The following is a 14,297-nucleotide window of genomic DNA, read 5'->3' on the forward strand; positions in this document are numbered from 1 at the left end:
TCTCTTTGGCCGATCTTAAAAAAGCTCCGCCAGTCCTTTATAGGTTCGGTAAAACCTTTATATCTTCAAATCCAACCGATAGAAATCAAGATCCACGGATCAGAATTAGTAACCACGAGTGTAGTAGCTACCCTCCAAGTTTCACGTCGATCAGACCACGGATGAGGGTCCGATCATCACGCCGATCACTGCTATGCAAAAGTGACTTTTCTCTGCACTCCTGGAATGACCAGCTTCGGTAAAACCTTCATATCTCCAAATATAACCTATAGAAATCAATCTCCACCGTTCATAATTGGTAAAGACGAGTGTAGAAGCTACCCTCCAAATTTCACATCGATCGTACCACGGATGAGGGTCCGATCGTCACTCCGATGACAACTGCGCAAATCTGACTTTTCTCTGCACTCCGGGAACGACCAGCTTCGGTAAAACCTTCATATCTCCAAATCTAACCGATAGAAAGCAATATACACCGTTCAGAATTAGGAAAGACGAGTGTAGAAGCTACCCTCCAAATTTCACATCGATCGGACCACGGATGAGGGTCCGATCGTCATGCCGATCACAACTGCGCAAATCTGACTTTTCTTCTCCTCTCTTGTTCTCTCTTTCTTTTAATTTCGTCTAGCCCTCTACCACCAGCCTCTAACTCAATTGAGTTTGTTAAGCTTTTATAGGGGGATAAGAGGTTGTAACTGACCCCTCTATCCGCTCCTACGTAGGTGAAAACTCCTCAGAACGTGGGATAAACGGTTTTGAAACCGTTCGACTCATGTTTAAACAAGTCAAACGCCCAATCTGGCGTTCAGAACCCAACTTCGCTTCTTAGGATTGCGACGCGAGGTTGGGTGTTAGCTGAGCACCATTGAACGCGAGGGTCGCTCGCGTTTTGGCTTGTTGCCTGCTTGTAAACGCGGGGGTCATTGTTGGTTGGACCCCTACGAACGCGAGGGTCGCTCACGTTTGGCCTGTGGCTTGAAGACGCGGGGGTCATTGTTGGTTGGACCCCTATGAACGCGAGGGTCGCCCGTGTTTGGATTGTGGCTTGGCGACGCGGGGGTCGCCTTCATTTCCAAAGTGGTGACGCGGGGATGACATCCGCGTCTCAGAATGAGCTATTTGACTTGTAGCTTCTTCTGTGTTGCATTGCAAGGACCGTTGTTCAGTAATCCTGGCTTTAGCTGTTGTGGAGTGTGAAAGTCGTCAGATTGTAACTTTCACTGTAGATTGTGAAGACTGCTGAATAGAGTTTTCATCCGTTGTCGGAAGTGTCGTTGAATTGTAACTCCTCTCGATCTATGTGAAAAGCCCTCCATTCGCAACTTTCGTTCACCGACCCGAAAGCTATTTGATTGTAGCTTTCGTTGTAGGAGCTAGACGAGAATCAACATCCATAGTGTCTTAAAGACGAATATCTGCCCTCAACTCTCTACCAAGCAACTATCCATTCGCAACTTTCGTTCACCGACCCGAAAGCTATTTGATTGTAGCTTTCGTTGTAGGAGCTAGACGGGAATCAACATCCATAGTGTTTTGAAGATGAATATTTGCCCACAGCTCTCTACCAAACAACTATCTGATTGTATGTTTCGATTATCGGCGCGAAAGCTATTTGATTGTAGCTTTCGTTGTAGGAGCTAGAGGGGAATCAACATCCATAGTGTCTCAAAGATGAATATTTGTCCACAGCTCTCTACCAAGAAACTCACCAACTAAGTCCAGCCTTTTTATTTCTGAAATCATCCCACTACTCATCAGCATCTCTAATAGTTGCTAATATAATATTAGTGCTGTTGTCGCAGCCATCAAGATCAATCATCTCAGAAGTGAGGTCGTGTTTGTGGCGATTGTGGAGTTGCGGATGCAATGATTGGGAAGTCGTCTGATTGTGACCTCCATTGTCGGAGCTTGTTTGGATAAGCTATCTATTGTGATTTTTAGACAGCCTACAGAACCCCCTCCAAAGTTTTCGAAAGTTCGCGGTTGACTGGGACGAATTTTCGGAATACTTTGGATCCCAAAATTTGGTGGATTGATTGCTCACTCCGTTTGATCGGGCCAGATGATTTCGCCGTTGTTGATTGTGATCTATCTGTACTCCTCCAATAGACTCCCCAGTGGAGTCGTTTGTTTCTTCCCGGCTTTATTCGCCTTGATGATTGCTGTTAGCTCTTCTGTTAGTTATCAGGGGCCGTGTCGTAGCCTTGGTAGTCAAGAAGTTGCTAACACAGCGATCCAAACACAAAGATAATTTCTGCCTTTGGGGATTGAAACGCGTAGGTGAGTCCAGCGTTGAGAATTTTGAACGCGAACGTGAGCCATCGCGTTTGGAAGCTCAACCAACTTGAACGCGAGGGTCGAGTTTGGGCGGGCTGATGGCCTCGAATCCCGTCCGTTACGATTTGATAGCTCATAGCTGTCTATAAATAGACCGCTAGGGGTCAAATCAAGAGTCATTCGACTCTTCTTGAAATTTTAACGGTTCTTATCTCCGGCGAAAACTGTTCTTCTTCTCCGACGAGATTCAATGGCACCCAAGAAGCCAACCGCTTCCAAATCCGATGCTGCTGCCGCTCGAGGGTCTGCCTCGTCAGCGCCGGCCGGCGACGCTGCTGCTCAGGCGGATGTGCCGCCCCAACTCCCTTTGATTGGCGGTGAGTACGACCTCCATGGCCATTAAACTTGCTTCGGCAAGTTCTGATCTTGAGATCAACGAGGAAACTCGTTTCAATAACGCGGGGCTGGACTCCGTCGTTTCATCTTTCTTGACGCGGGGGTCGACCTGCGCGTCTGAGATTTTTGACGCGATGGTCAACCTACGCGTCTGAACTTTCTGGCGTGGGGTTGGACCTTCGCGTCTGAGCTTATCTGACGTAGGGTTCGACCTTCGCGTCTGAGCTTCTTCGACGTGAGGTTAGACCTTCGCGTCTGAGCTTGTTTGACGCGAGGTTTGACCTTCGCGTCTGAGCTTTGATTTCGAGTTGTCTAACTCTTTTCCTCTTTTTGCAGTGCGTCATACCAGTGAACCTCTTCTTTTTCGCCACCATTTTGGGCATGAAGGTGGTGCGGACATGAACATGGCCTTCAGCTCACGCCAAGAACTCCCCGTTTTCCGAATTAGGGAGAAGAGTCGCGTAGAAATAATTACCCAAGCTTCTTCCGACACTCTTAGGACATTGGTTACGGACGCCCGACTTGAAAGCCCAAGCCGTAAGCCAATAGTCAAACCTGAATATCTTTTTGGGGACTTTGTTGACTTTGACGCAAGCACTGCTTATGATGGGGACTATAAGTGGTTGCGGAAAGTTGGGGACCGCAACATTTTCTTGCCCAATATGGAGAGGATGTTCCCCATATCTTATTTCCAGTGCGCTTCTGTCCCAAGGCATATGGATTGGCCCCTGGTTAAGGATCAAGATGGGGTTGCTCTCGGGACTTTGACTTTTTACGGGGTCCGCACAGTTGGTTATAACCGGCAGGTAACAGCTTTGCGACCGAGTTTATTTGCTAAGGAGTATCCTCTTGGCGAAGCACCCAGCCCGGCGAAGACCTTTGTTAAGAGATTTTTGGAACTCGGGTCTTATTCTCGGGGATTTGCCGTATGAAGAGTTCGTTCCGGGCTCGGCGGAACTCCAGATTTTAAAGAAGACCAGTCCGGAAATTTATGCCACTCTCTGGGAAGTCATGTGTCACTTCCACATTTGCATGCAGCTGACGGGGGTCCGTGGAGGCGGTATTAAGCAAGTGTCTTGGGCGGAATATTTATTCCATAACTTGACCACTAAGGGAGCTTCAGTGACCCGCTTGCCTGCCAGTACTTTGGAGGAGGTTCAGGCTCGTATTGACGACGCTACCTCCCATTACACTAACGAGGCCAAGGAAGATGTTTTCCCGGCTCACACAGAGTTTGAGAGCTTTCATTATCAAGCTCTGATTCCAATTTCCGACGCGGCGTTGCTAGCTGGATTCTTGATGCTGTGGCTCAAACGTTGCGTCGTTCCTACCAGGCCGATCGATGCCCTTGCTATTGAGGTGGTCTACCCGGCTGTTCTCTTGGCACACGGGAGACCTGTGAGCCTCCTCAGCGCTATGGTGGGTTGTCTTCAGTACGGATTACGGGAGTTGGCCTCTGAATTTGTTGATGTTACAGAGGTGGAGTCTGAGGGCCACAAGACCTTCAAGACTCCCAATCCCCGGGTGCCGATGCCATATACATATTTGATGGCTTGGTACGTACTCCACTGTCCTCCTATAATGAGTGCAGCCTCTCCCCCGGGAGACTCATTCATCCCATTTGTGCAGCGACTAGAGTCCGCGAAATGGGAAGGGGGGTACATGGTTAGGATCCGCCAAATCTTAGCACGGGACACTAACTTCCATATCTACCGCTGTTTCCCTGATTTCGAGGGCGGTGTCTATGGAGCAGAATATCAGGATACGGCGGGTCCTAATGGATTCACTCAGCTGAGCGGGGGGGTTTTCCATTGGCTTTTATCCATCAGGCCAGGCTACCTGATCTTTCGACAAGGCGCCAACTGTTTCGTCGAGCCTTACCAACCCTACAGGTTCGCTCGCCAATTTGGGTATGATCAGTTGTATGTCGGGAACCCTCGTCCTCAACTTTCGGTCATAGGCAATTTGTATGAAGGAGCCAGGGCTTGGTATTATTCTGTAGCAGGCTGTACCAAAGCCGTCTTCAAGCTTCCTCACAAAACTGCTAACTCCTATACCTCCATCAGCTTCTGTAATTGGTATTACGCCACTTCTCAGACTCCCAACTACAACTTGAATACATCTTGCCTGAAAGACATTAGGCATATGTATAATTTAAGGAAGGGGTCCAAGACATCCCGTTTGAAAGGAACAAGGAGCTGAGCCCGTTCCAGTGGAAGAACAACGGGCGGCTGATCCTCCCATGACAAGAGCAGCGGGGAAAAGAAAACTCTCTGCAGATGAGGCCGACAAATATGATAAGCAAATTCGTCGGAAACTTCTGGTTGATTCTCCCCCCAAAGGTCAACAGAAGTCCAAGTTGATGGCTGAGGCCATCAAAGCTGCTAAAGATGACGAACCACAGGAATCATCTGTGGCTGGCCTGCCGCATAGAGCGGGACTTCGTTCTCATGGTCCAGCTCTGTCGGGCGAAGGTTCTTCTTATCATCCTCCTGAGGACGAAGAAGATGAATTAATGGTTGCAGATGCAGAATCTGCTCCGGTGATGGATCTTCCTAGGTCTCCTGCACTGGAACCAGGGGGTCTTGAAGATAATCCATCTCCTTCTCCTTCAGCATTAATGTCACAAGCTGGTGATTTAATGCCTAGTCCTACAACGGGACTTATGAAAAGACCAGCTGCTGGTGCAAGTCCTCCGGAGTCTTCAGCTGTTCAGGATGATGAGGAGCGAGTTGATTATGATGACTCCCCAATTGGTGATGCAGCTGACGGAAATAGAGGCAATGAGAATGCTGATGTTGGCAACATGTCAGGTGATGGTGAAGATGACGATGAGCATGATTCCATCGATGACGTCACCACTTTTGATGATGATGCTCCCAAGGTCCCATCCGATAAAGTATCTGGTTATACTCCTTTTCACATCTCCGGTAAGTCTAGTTTCCTTCGACTTCTTCCGCATGTGTTTTCTGCGTTCCGACCCTTTTTCCGTGCAGGTTCACCTTCTCCAGGGACCACTGCTGCTACTGCTTCAGAGCCAGAACCTGCTCAGGTGTCGGCTCCTTTAGAAGAGCAACATTTACGTGGCTCTCCTACGTCAACTGTTCCACCTGTAGCGTTGCCTGAAACTACTGTCGCAACTCCTCCTCCGGAGCAGCAGCTCATGCCGGTGTTGGCTCCCGTGCAAGCGCAGCCTACACCTGTAGTGTTGCCTGAGATTACCGCAGCTGCTTCGCCTACTGCATTGCTGAAGATCTCGCTTACTCCAACAGAGGCACAGCCAAGCACATCTCAAGCAAGGGCGATGATGGCTTTAACCTCAAGCCCTTCACAATTGAATATTTCTACTGCTTCTGCAGCTTCGGCGCCAGGATCCCCTGCACTAACTTCGATAGCTAAAGGGGCGTCGTCGGCTCTGGTTCCTAGTCTCGCTGACACACCTGAATTTCTTCAGATCTCCCTGGTATATCTAAATAGCCTTGCGAAAACAGTAATTGAGTACATGGTGAATGGTCGGGGGACTTTAAACTCCTTCCGACCTCTTTTAAAGGCAGGCTTGAATGGGGTCAGGAGTGTGGGCAATATTCAGTGGTTCGAGCGCTGTTCAGAAATTATTCCGTTGCTTGCGTGCGATTCGTCGATCTCGTCGCCTCGTTGGTTTATCGGTTTGTGCCGAGCTGTGCTAAGGGACCTATAAGCAATTTTATAAGTGGCTCGCCGGGAGGTGGTAGAGCGGGACTTGGCTGAAAGAGAACGTCAAGTTGCAGAGCTTCATGAGCGTAATATTCGGAAGCAAGAAGAGTTAGAACGCTCGACAACTTCTATGAATTCGCTTCGTGATAGACTTGTCGAAGCTGAGGCCGAAGTCCTGCGCTTAAAGGCTGAACTTTCCCGTGAAGAAAACGTTATCAATATCCTTAGAACCCAAAATACCACTGGCGCTTTGGAATATCATACGCAGGCTCGAGCTTTGGCACAAGCCAGGAATGAAGCAGCGGCCATCATCGTACCCAACGAGGAAGAGCTCCGGGCAAAGGCTGAAGCTATGGTACGAACCACTCACGAAGAGGAGCTAAACCAAATTAGGGCCCAACTCACTTCTTTTGATTTGATGCGTGAGTGAATTTTGCTCTTGTAATGTTCTTTTGATAAGAACCACAATGGTTTTGATGCAACGAACTCTCTTCATTATCGTTTAAGATACTTCTAGAAAGTTTCAAACTGCTGAGGAGTAATTTCTTCCCGCAATGGGGCTGAATGGTAGAATTCTTCCTGTGTTATGTTTTGCTTTAAACACTAAAAGAAGTCTATAAATGCTAGAGGTGTAGTTTTAACTTAGCAAGAGAGATATTACGATCGGGGTAATTTTGAAGACTTATCGTTCTCTTGACGAGAATCGATAAGTTGATTTTGTCAGAGGTATAATTTTAACGTGACAGAAGAAATATTGCGATCAGGGCAATTTTGAGGACTTATCGTTCTATTGACGAGAATCGATAAGTTGATTTTGTCAGAGGTGTAATTTTAACGTGACAGAAGAAATATTGCGATCAGGGCAATTTTGAGGACTTATCGTTCTATTGACGAGAATCGATAAGTTGATTTTGTCAGAGGTGTAATTTTAACGTGACAGAAGAAATATTGCAATCAGGGCAATTTTGAGGACTTATCGTTCTATTGACGAGAATCAATAAGTTGATTTTGTCAGAGGTGTAATTTTAACGTGACATTTGTGGGGAAAGAATATTATAGCGTCTCACAGGGGAGAACTGCTATGTGTTTTATCATCGGAGCGATGAATTGTGATACTTGTGATTTGAACAAGGTTTTGGGGAATTTTGTTAACCCGCTGAAAACAGGTTATTTATTGCTCTGCTGAGGAGAGCTAATAAATTGGCAATGATTTGGAGACTTATCATTCTATTCTTGAGAATTGATAAGTGGATTTTGGGGTGCAGTATTAACCCAATGAGAATTTGAATTATGCTAAAGAAATACAGAGGTCTTGATTAATACTCTGTTAAGTGAGCTTACAAGTGCATGTTCTTTGTTTAGAAGAATTGCAACGCTGGGGTGACCTTCGCGTTTGATATTTGAAACGCGAGGTTCAAGCCTTCGTGGCATTAGCTAGAGCTTTGCACTTGTGAAATTTGAACGCGACTGTGAGCTTCGCGTTTTAGAGATGGTTGGGATTCACTTCCTAGAATCCCGTACCCTCTTAACAGCTTGACGGCTGTTATAAGTAGACCTGAGTGGTCACGTCAAAAGTCAATTGACTTTCAAGACTTTCGGCTATTTCCAAGAACGAGAATTCTCGTTTGATTTCGGTGAAATCTCCGACGAACTTCGTCTTCCTCGTTCAAAGGACCTTCTTCTGATCAACTGCATCAATGGCACCTCGGAGAAGGGGTTCGAACTCCAAGAGAGTCGTGAGGTGACTTCCGACATGCCGTCGGCTGAGAACACTGGCGGTGTTCTTGTCCATGCGGGAACCTTGCCGTCGACATCGCCGCCGCAGGGGCCTCCCTGTCGTGGTGAGTGCTGACCGAAATAACTTGCCTTGGCAAGTTCTTTGAAAACCCTAGATGGGTTCTTGATAACGAGGAAGATGACTCGTTTTAGTTCAATGATAACGCGGGGTTGGGATACCCTATGGGTCTCGACCCTCGCGTTCAACTTGTTCAACACAAGGTTCGACCCTCGTGTTGGAGAATTCTGACGCGAGGCTCGACCTTCGCGTTGGAAATTTCTGACGCGTGGCTCGACCTTCGCGTTGGAAATTTTGACATAAGGCTTTACCCCTTTGTGTTTCAGCCTCTGTCTTTATGTCGATAGCTCGCTTCTAGCTGCTAACTTCTGCTTTTAATTGTGCAGTGCTTCTCCCAAACGTGCCGCTTTCACAAGAGCACCATTTCGGATACATTGGTGGACCTGACCCGAATGAATTATTCAGTCTTCAGAACAGGATTCCATTGTGTACTTTTCCTGATTCGGAAAGGGCGGAAATGATTAAATTCCCTCAATGCTCTACTCTCAGGATTTTGATAACTGACTTGGACTTGGAGACCCCTGTTGGCCGTGCCCAGTTTCCTAAACCAGCGTTCATATTTGGAGATCGCATACCAGCTAATGATCATCTCACATGTATGGAAGACTCAAAGCTGCTGCGGAGAGTTGATAATCGCTTTTTATTTCTCCCTAGCATGAAGAGGATGTACCCTCTCTCCTACTTTCTGAATGTGAGCTGCCGTCGGGGCTTGACCTTCGACATAGTAAAAGAGAAGGAGAATGTGTCGCTTGGATTTGGTCGGCGAGCTCGTACACAAATCGGAGGGCAACTAAAGGGGTTAAGACCTGGTTTGTTTGAGAAGAAGGAACTGGTTCAAGAGATGCCACGTCCAGCAAAAATCTTTATTCGCCAATTCCTTGCAACTCAGGGTGAATTCTCTACCCAGACGTTCAGATCCCCTGGATGGGTCTGCTCTGGAGAAGGAGGTTGGTGGACCCGCATGGTTGACTTTGTTCTTGAGGAGCTTAAGGACTCACTCGCTCAATCGGGTCTCACAGTTCCTGTGTTAGCTACGCGACGGGGAGTCGTGCAGAGTCTTCATAATTTCTTCGCTATGTTGGAGAAATATAACCCTGACAGCTGCACATTCTTTACGCCTGCTGGAGAGTTAGGTTTTGCTCTTCATGAAATGCAGGCAGTATCGGGGCTATCGCTTGGAAAAACACCCTATGAGGAGGTCATCCCCACCACCGAGGAGCTTTCTCTGCTGAAGATGGCGCACCCGGAAGTTTATGCCACTTTCTGGGAATTGATGTGCCATTTCCACATATGTGCCCAAGTCTTTGGGATGCGTGGAGGGGGCATTATGCATACTACATGGGCAGACTACCTCTTTCAAGACTTGAATCGGAAAGATATAGCCGTATTCCGTGTCGCAGTTGTCTCACTTAAGGACGCCCAGGCTCGGATTAAGGCTCCTGGTGCTACTTATAAGGCAGAGCATGCCGAGGATGATTTTGAAGCTGGTGTCGAATTTGAGAGTTTCCACTACCAAGCCACAGTTCCTATCTCTGACACGGCTCTGCTTGCAGGCTTCTTCATGATTTGGTTGAAGCGGTGTGTGGTACCGTCAAGACCAATAGAATCAATATTAGCTGAGGTTGTGTATCCAGCTGTTTTGCTAGCGCATGGGAGGCCTGTGAGTCTCCTTACTGCTATGGTTGGCTGTATCCAGAACGGCCTGAGGGTATTGACTTCAGAACTTCTCAGTGCTTCAGGAGTCAAAGCTACTAAGAAGAAAACTGGGAAGGCTCCTCAACCACGTGTACCTATGCCATATACATATTTAGTGGCCTGGTTCGTGTTGCATTGCCCTCCCTTGATGACGGGAGTGCATGAAGGGGATGATGCTTATACTCCATTCGTACAAAGATTGGAGTCGGCCACGTGGGCTAGTTCTTATATAGTCAGGGCTCGACAGCTTCTATCTCGGGAAGATAATTACCAGGTTTTCTGTTGTGCTCCTAACTTTGACGGAGCTGATGTGGAGGATGCCTGTTTCATGGACTTGCTTTTTGAAGGCTCATCTTCTTTAGAAGAGGGTACATTCAGCTGGCTTCTTATGAGTCCATCGAGAATCAATCTATTGGACAGGAAGAAGAACAGACAGCTGAGCCTGTTCCAGAGGAAGGGCAACGAGTGATTGATCATCCCGTGACAAGAGCGGCGGGGAAAAGAAAACTCTCTGCAGATGAGGCCGGCAAATATGATAAGCAAATAGATTGGGAATTTGTACGAAGGAGCTCGCGCATGGTACTTCTTCTCCGCCGGGGGAACCCATGCGCAATTCACTTTACCCAATTCACCATCCGGCTGCTCTACTTTATGGATTTCCGCCAGTGGTTTGCTGAAGCTTCTCGAATTTCGGAATATGACATTTATACTTCATGTATAAACGAGATTCGGGAATTGTACCGTTCACGGAGTGGTTCTGCGAGTACTCATCTGCCCGGGATGGAAGAGTACCTATCTTGTGAACAGGAAGCGACAGGAGCCGTTGAAGCTCCTAAGGACTTATCCACCGTAGAACCTTCTGAGAAAGAGGTTCCTACGGGGATTGAAGAGGGAAAACCAATTGATGATTCTCCCGAAGAAAAGACAACTGAGGAGATTCCTGCAGAAGAGCCTGTTCCTAAACCTCGTTCTTTAAGATCGGGTAAGAAGGCTCTTTCTGCTGCTGAGCAAGGTGAATACGGCCGGAGAATTCGTAAACGAATGCCTGTCATGGCCAAGAATTCCAAGAAGGCCAAATTAATGGGGGATGCGATGAAGTCTGCGCTCGTTGAGCGTTTTACTGACGGAGAGGACGAAATACCCCAATCGATCCCCTCGGTTCCTGAGGACGATAGGGCTGGAGAGGGCCCTTCTTCTGAAGTTGCTCCAACACCTGTTCAGGATGATCATACGGATCCAATCTATCCAACTCTTCCTCCTCCACGCTCAGGGGCTCTGAAGAAATCAATTGATGAACTAGAACATTGGATGCAAACAATTATTAATATGGTCAGTGTTGAGGGGACTTCTCTTGAAGACTGTGAATCCATCTTGAGCTAATGTTTGGACGACATCAAGGCCAAAGGGGATGCATCCTGGACTGAGCACTGCCAGGGTGGGATCACTCTTTTGATAACAGAATTGACAGCTTTCAGGGAGTTACAGCGCTCCAATTTAGATTCTGAAGTGGAGCCGGCTCTTTCCTTGGCGATAATCTCGAGAGCGCATCACCCAGGGAATCTTCGCAAGGAACTATCTGATAAAATAGCCCGTATATCAACTTTAAGGAAGCGACACTCTAAAGCATATGCTAAAATCAAACGTGTTGCTTCTGATATTCGTGATATTGAAGAGACTATCGCTCGATTAGAGGCCGAGTTGGACCAGAAGAAAGCTCAATTGGCCCACTACGAGGATGTCAGAAAAGAGCTTGAGCATAAAAGTGGCCAAATTTATACGAAATTTTGCCGTACACTCCACGCAGCTGAGCAGACTCGTAAGGACATTGTTGCTACTCTTCCTATTGAAGCAGAACTCAGAAAGGAGATCGAGGAACAAGTTCGAGCAGCTCACCGGGAGAAACTCTCTGCTTTCAAGTCTAGGCTAAAAACCCTCAAGTTAATGAAGCCTGATGTTTAGCTCTTGACCTGTTTTTGATTAAGGAATTTTGTATCTTTTTCATTTTGTGTTTGGATTAACCACATCGAATGAAAATGATATCACTTTTGCTCTTTATCGTCTCTTTTTATTGAAATCTGGTTCAAGACAATAGAAAATAATGCAAATGTTATCGAAATTCCCTTTATCATTTATTCGTCACCATGGGTCGTCTGTTGGCCAATACTAGATCGCCTTTCTTGAAGATCCGTTCCTTAACCTTTTTGTTGTAGGCTTTGGAAATACGGGCTTGATACAACTCTATTTGTTGTTGAGCTTGAAGTCGCTTGTCGTCTAAGGCTTCAAGTTCTTGCAGACGTCGTTGATGCTTTTCTTCTTCTGTTAGTCCAGTTGTGATAGCGACTCTCAGAGAAGGAATCTGGATTTCCAATGGCAATACAGCCTCGCAGCCGTATACCAAAGAAAAAGGTGTGGCTCTTGTAGAGGTCCTTACCATAGTGCGGTAAGCCCAAAGACATTCACCCAGTCTTTCATCCCAATCGCGCCGGCTTTTAGAAATAAACTTTTTGAGAAGCTTCACTATGGTTTTGTTAAAAGCTTCTGTAAGACCATTTGCTGGTGGATAATATGCCGTGGATGCAACACTTTGGATTCTAAATTTGTCACAGAATCTCTGAAACCCAAGGCTGACGAATTGTGTCCCATTGTCGTGAACTATTCGCCTCGGGAGTCCAAAACGATAGACAACGTGATGCTTGATGAACTTGATCACGTTTGAAGTTTTGACTTCTTTCAACGGGATTGCCTCCGCCCATTTGGAGAAATAATCGGTTACGGCTAGAATGAACCGGTGTCCCTTGGATGTCGGAGGGGAAATCGGTCCGACGATATCCATACCCCACATTTCGAATGGCCAAGTCGCCGATGTGGGGTGTAAGTTTCCTGGTGCTTGGTGGATGAAATCCCCATGAATTTGGCACGCGTGACAACGTTTAGCATAGTCAACCGCGTCTGAAAACATCTTCGGCCAATAATAGCCGATGCGTCGGAGGCGATCTCCTAATTTGGCTCCGGGTTGATGAGCTCCGCACATACCACCGTGAGCTTCCTTGAGGGCCTCTTTTGCTTCCTTTCGAGAGAGACATCGAAGCAAAACTCCATCATGCAATTTACGATACAGGACTTGAGAGACTGTATCGTAATAGAATCGGAGGGCCTTTCGTTTGATAGAGGCCGCTTCCTTAGGATCTTCTAGCAGAATTCCATATACGGCATAGTCGATGTACGGGAATCGCCAATCCCTAGATTCAAACTCCATAGAAGTTGTACAGACTTCTCCTGACGGTGTCTCGTCTGAGTTTTCTTCTGTAGGAATTTTAGAAAAGTATAGTTTCCGTCCCGTGACTGGAATCGTTGTTTTAGTCTTCGGGGGCAATGCTAACGAGGTCGCCAAGGAGGCTAAAGCATCTGCGTACCCATTCTGAGCTCGCGGTACATATTCGATAAAGAAACCATCGAATTTTTGAGCTTGCTTTAGCACTGCGAAGTAGTATGGGATTAGATCCTCATGACGTACTTCGTATTCTCCTCGAACTTGATTAACGATGAGCTGAGAGTCACCATAAGCTTCAAGATGCTGAATACCAAGTTCTTCAGCAAATTGCATGCCTAATAGCAGAGTGGCCGTTCGGAGAGATTAATACTACTCCTACTCCCGCGGTGATTGCTCCATGAGGATTTGCTCTGGATGCACCGTCGAAGAATAATTTCCACACTTGCGTAGCTTCTTGAGTAACACAAGTTTCGGCGACTTCGTCAGGTAATTCTTCATACAACTTAGATGCTCCCGATACTGGATGATCGGCTAAGAAGTCGGCCAATGCTTGACCCTTGACCACCTTTTGGGGCATGAACTGCATGTCGTACTGTGACAAGAGAATGGCCCATTTGGCGAGTCGGCAATTTAGAGATGACGGTTTTGTCATCAGAACTCTCAAGGGATTCACCTTGGAGATAACATGAATCGCCTGTCCAACTAGGTAATGTCTCATCTTTTGAATTGCGAATACCAAAGCGAGACATTCCTTTTCGACCGGATTGTACCGGTGTTCGGCTCCCTGCAAACCTCTGAGCTCTTTGAGATTCTTCGGAGGTGGCATGTCTTGGATGGCACGCACTTTTTCTGGGTCAAGAGAGATTCCTTTGGATGTAACAATAAATCCCAGGAATTTTCCACTTGAAACTCCGAGAAATGATTTTGTCGGATTCATCTTCAGCTGATGTGCTCGCATGATTTCGAACATGGTCTTCAGATCTGCAAGATGATCGTCTCTGCATTGGCTCTTTACCGCTATGTCGTCAACGTAGCACTCGATTTTTTTTCGGATGTGTTCGTGAAAGATCGTGTTCATTGCACGCTGATAAGTTGCACCTGCATTCT

This window comes from Asparagus officinalis, chromosome 4 (genome assembly GCF_001876935.1).
Source record: "Asparagus officinalis chromosome 4, Aspof.V1, whole genome shotgun sequence".
Lineage (NCBI taxonomy): Eukaryota > Viridiplantae > Streptophyta > Magnoliopsida > Asparagales > Asparagaceae > Asparagus > Asparagus officinalis.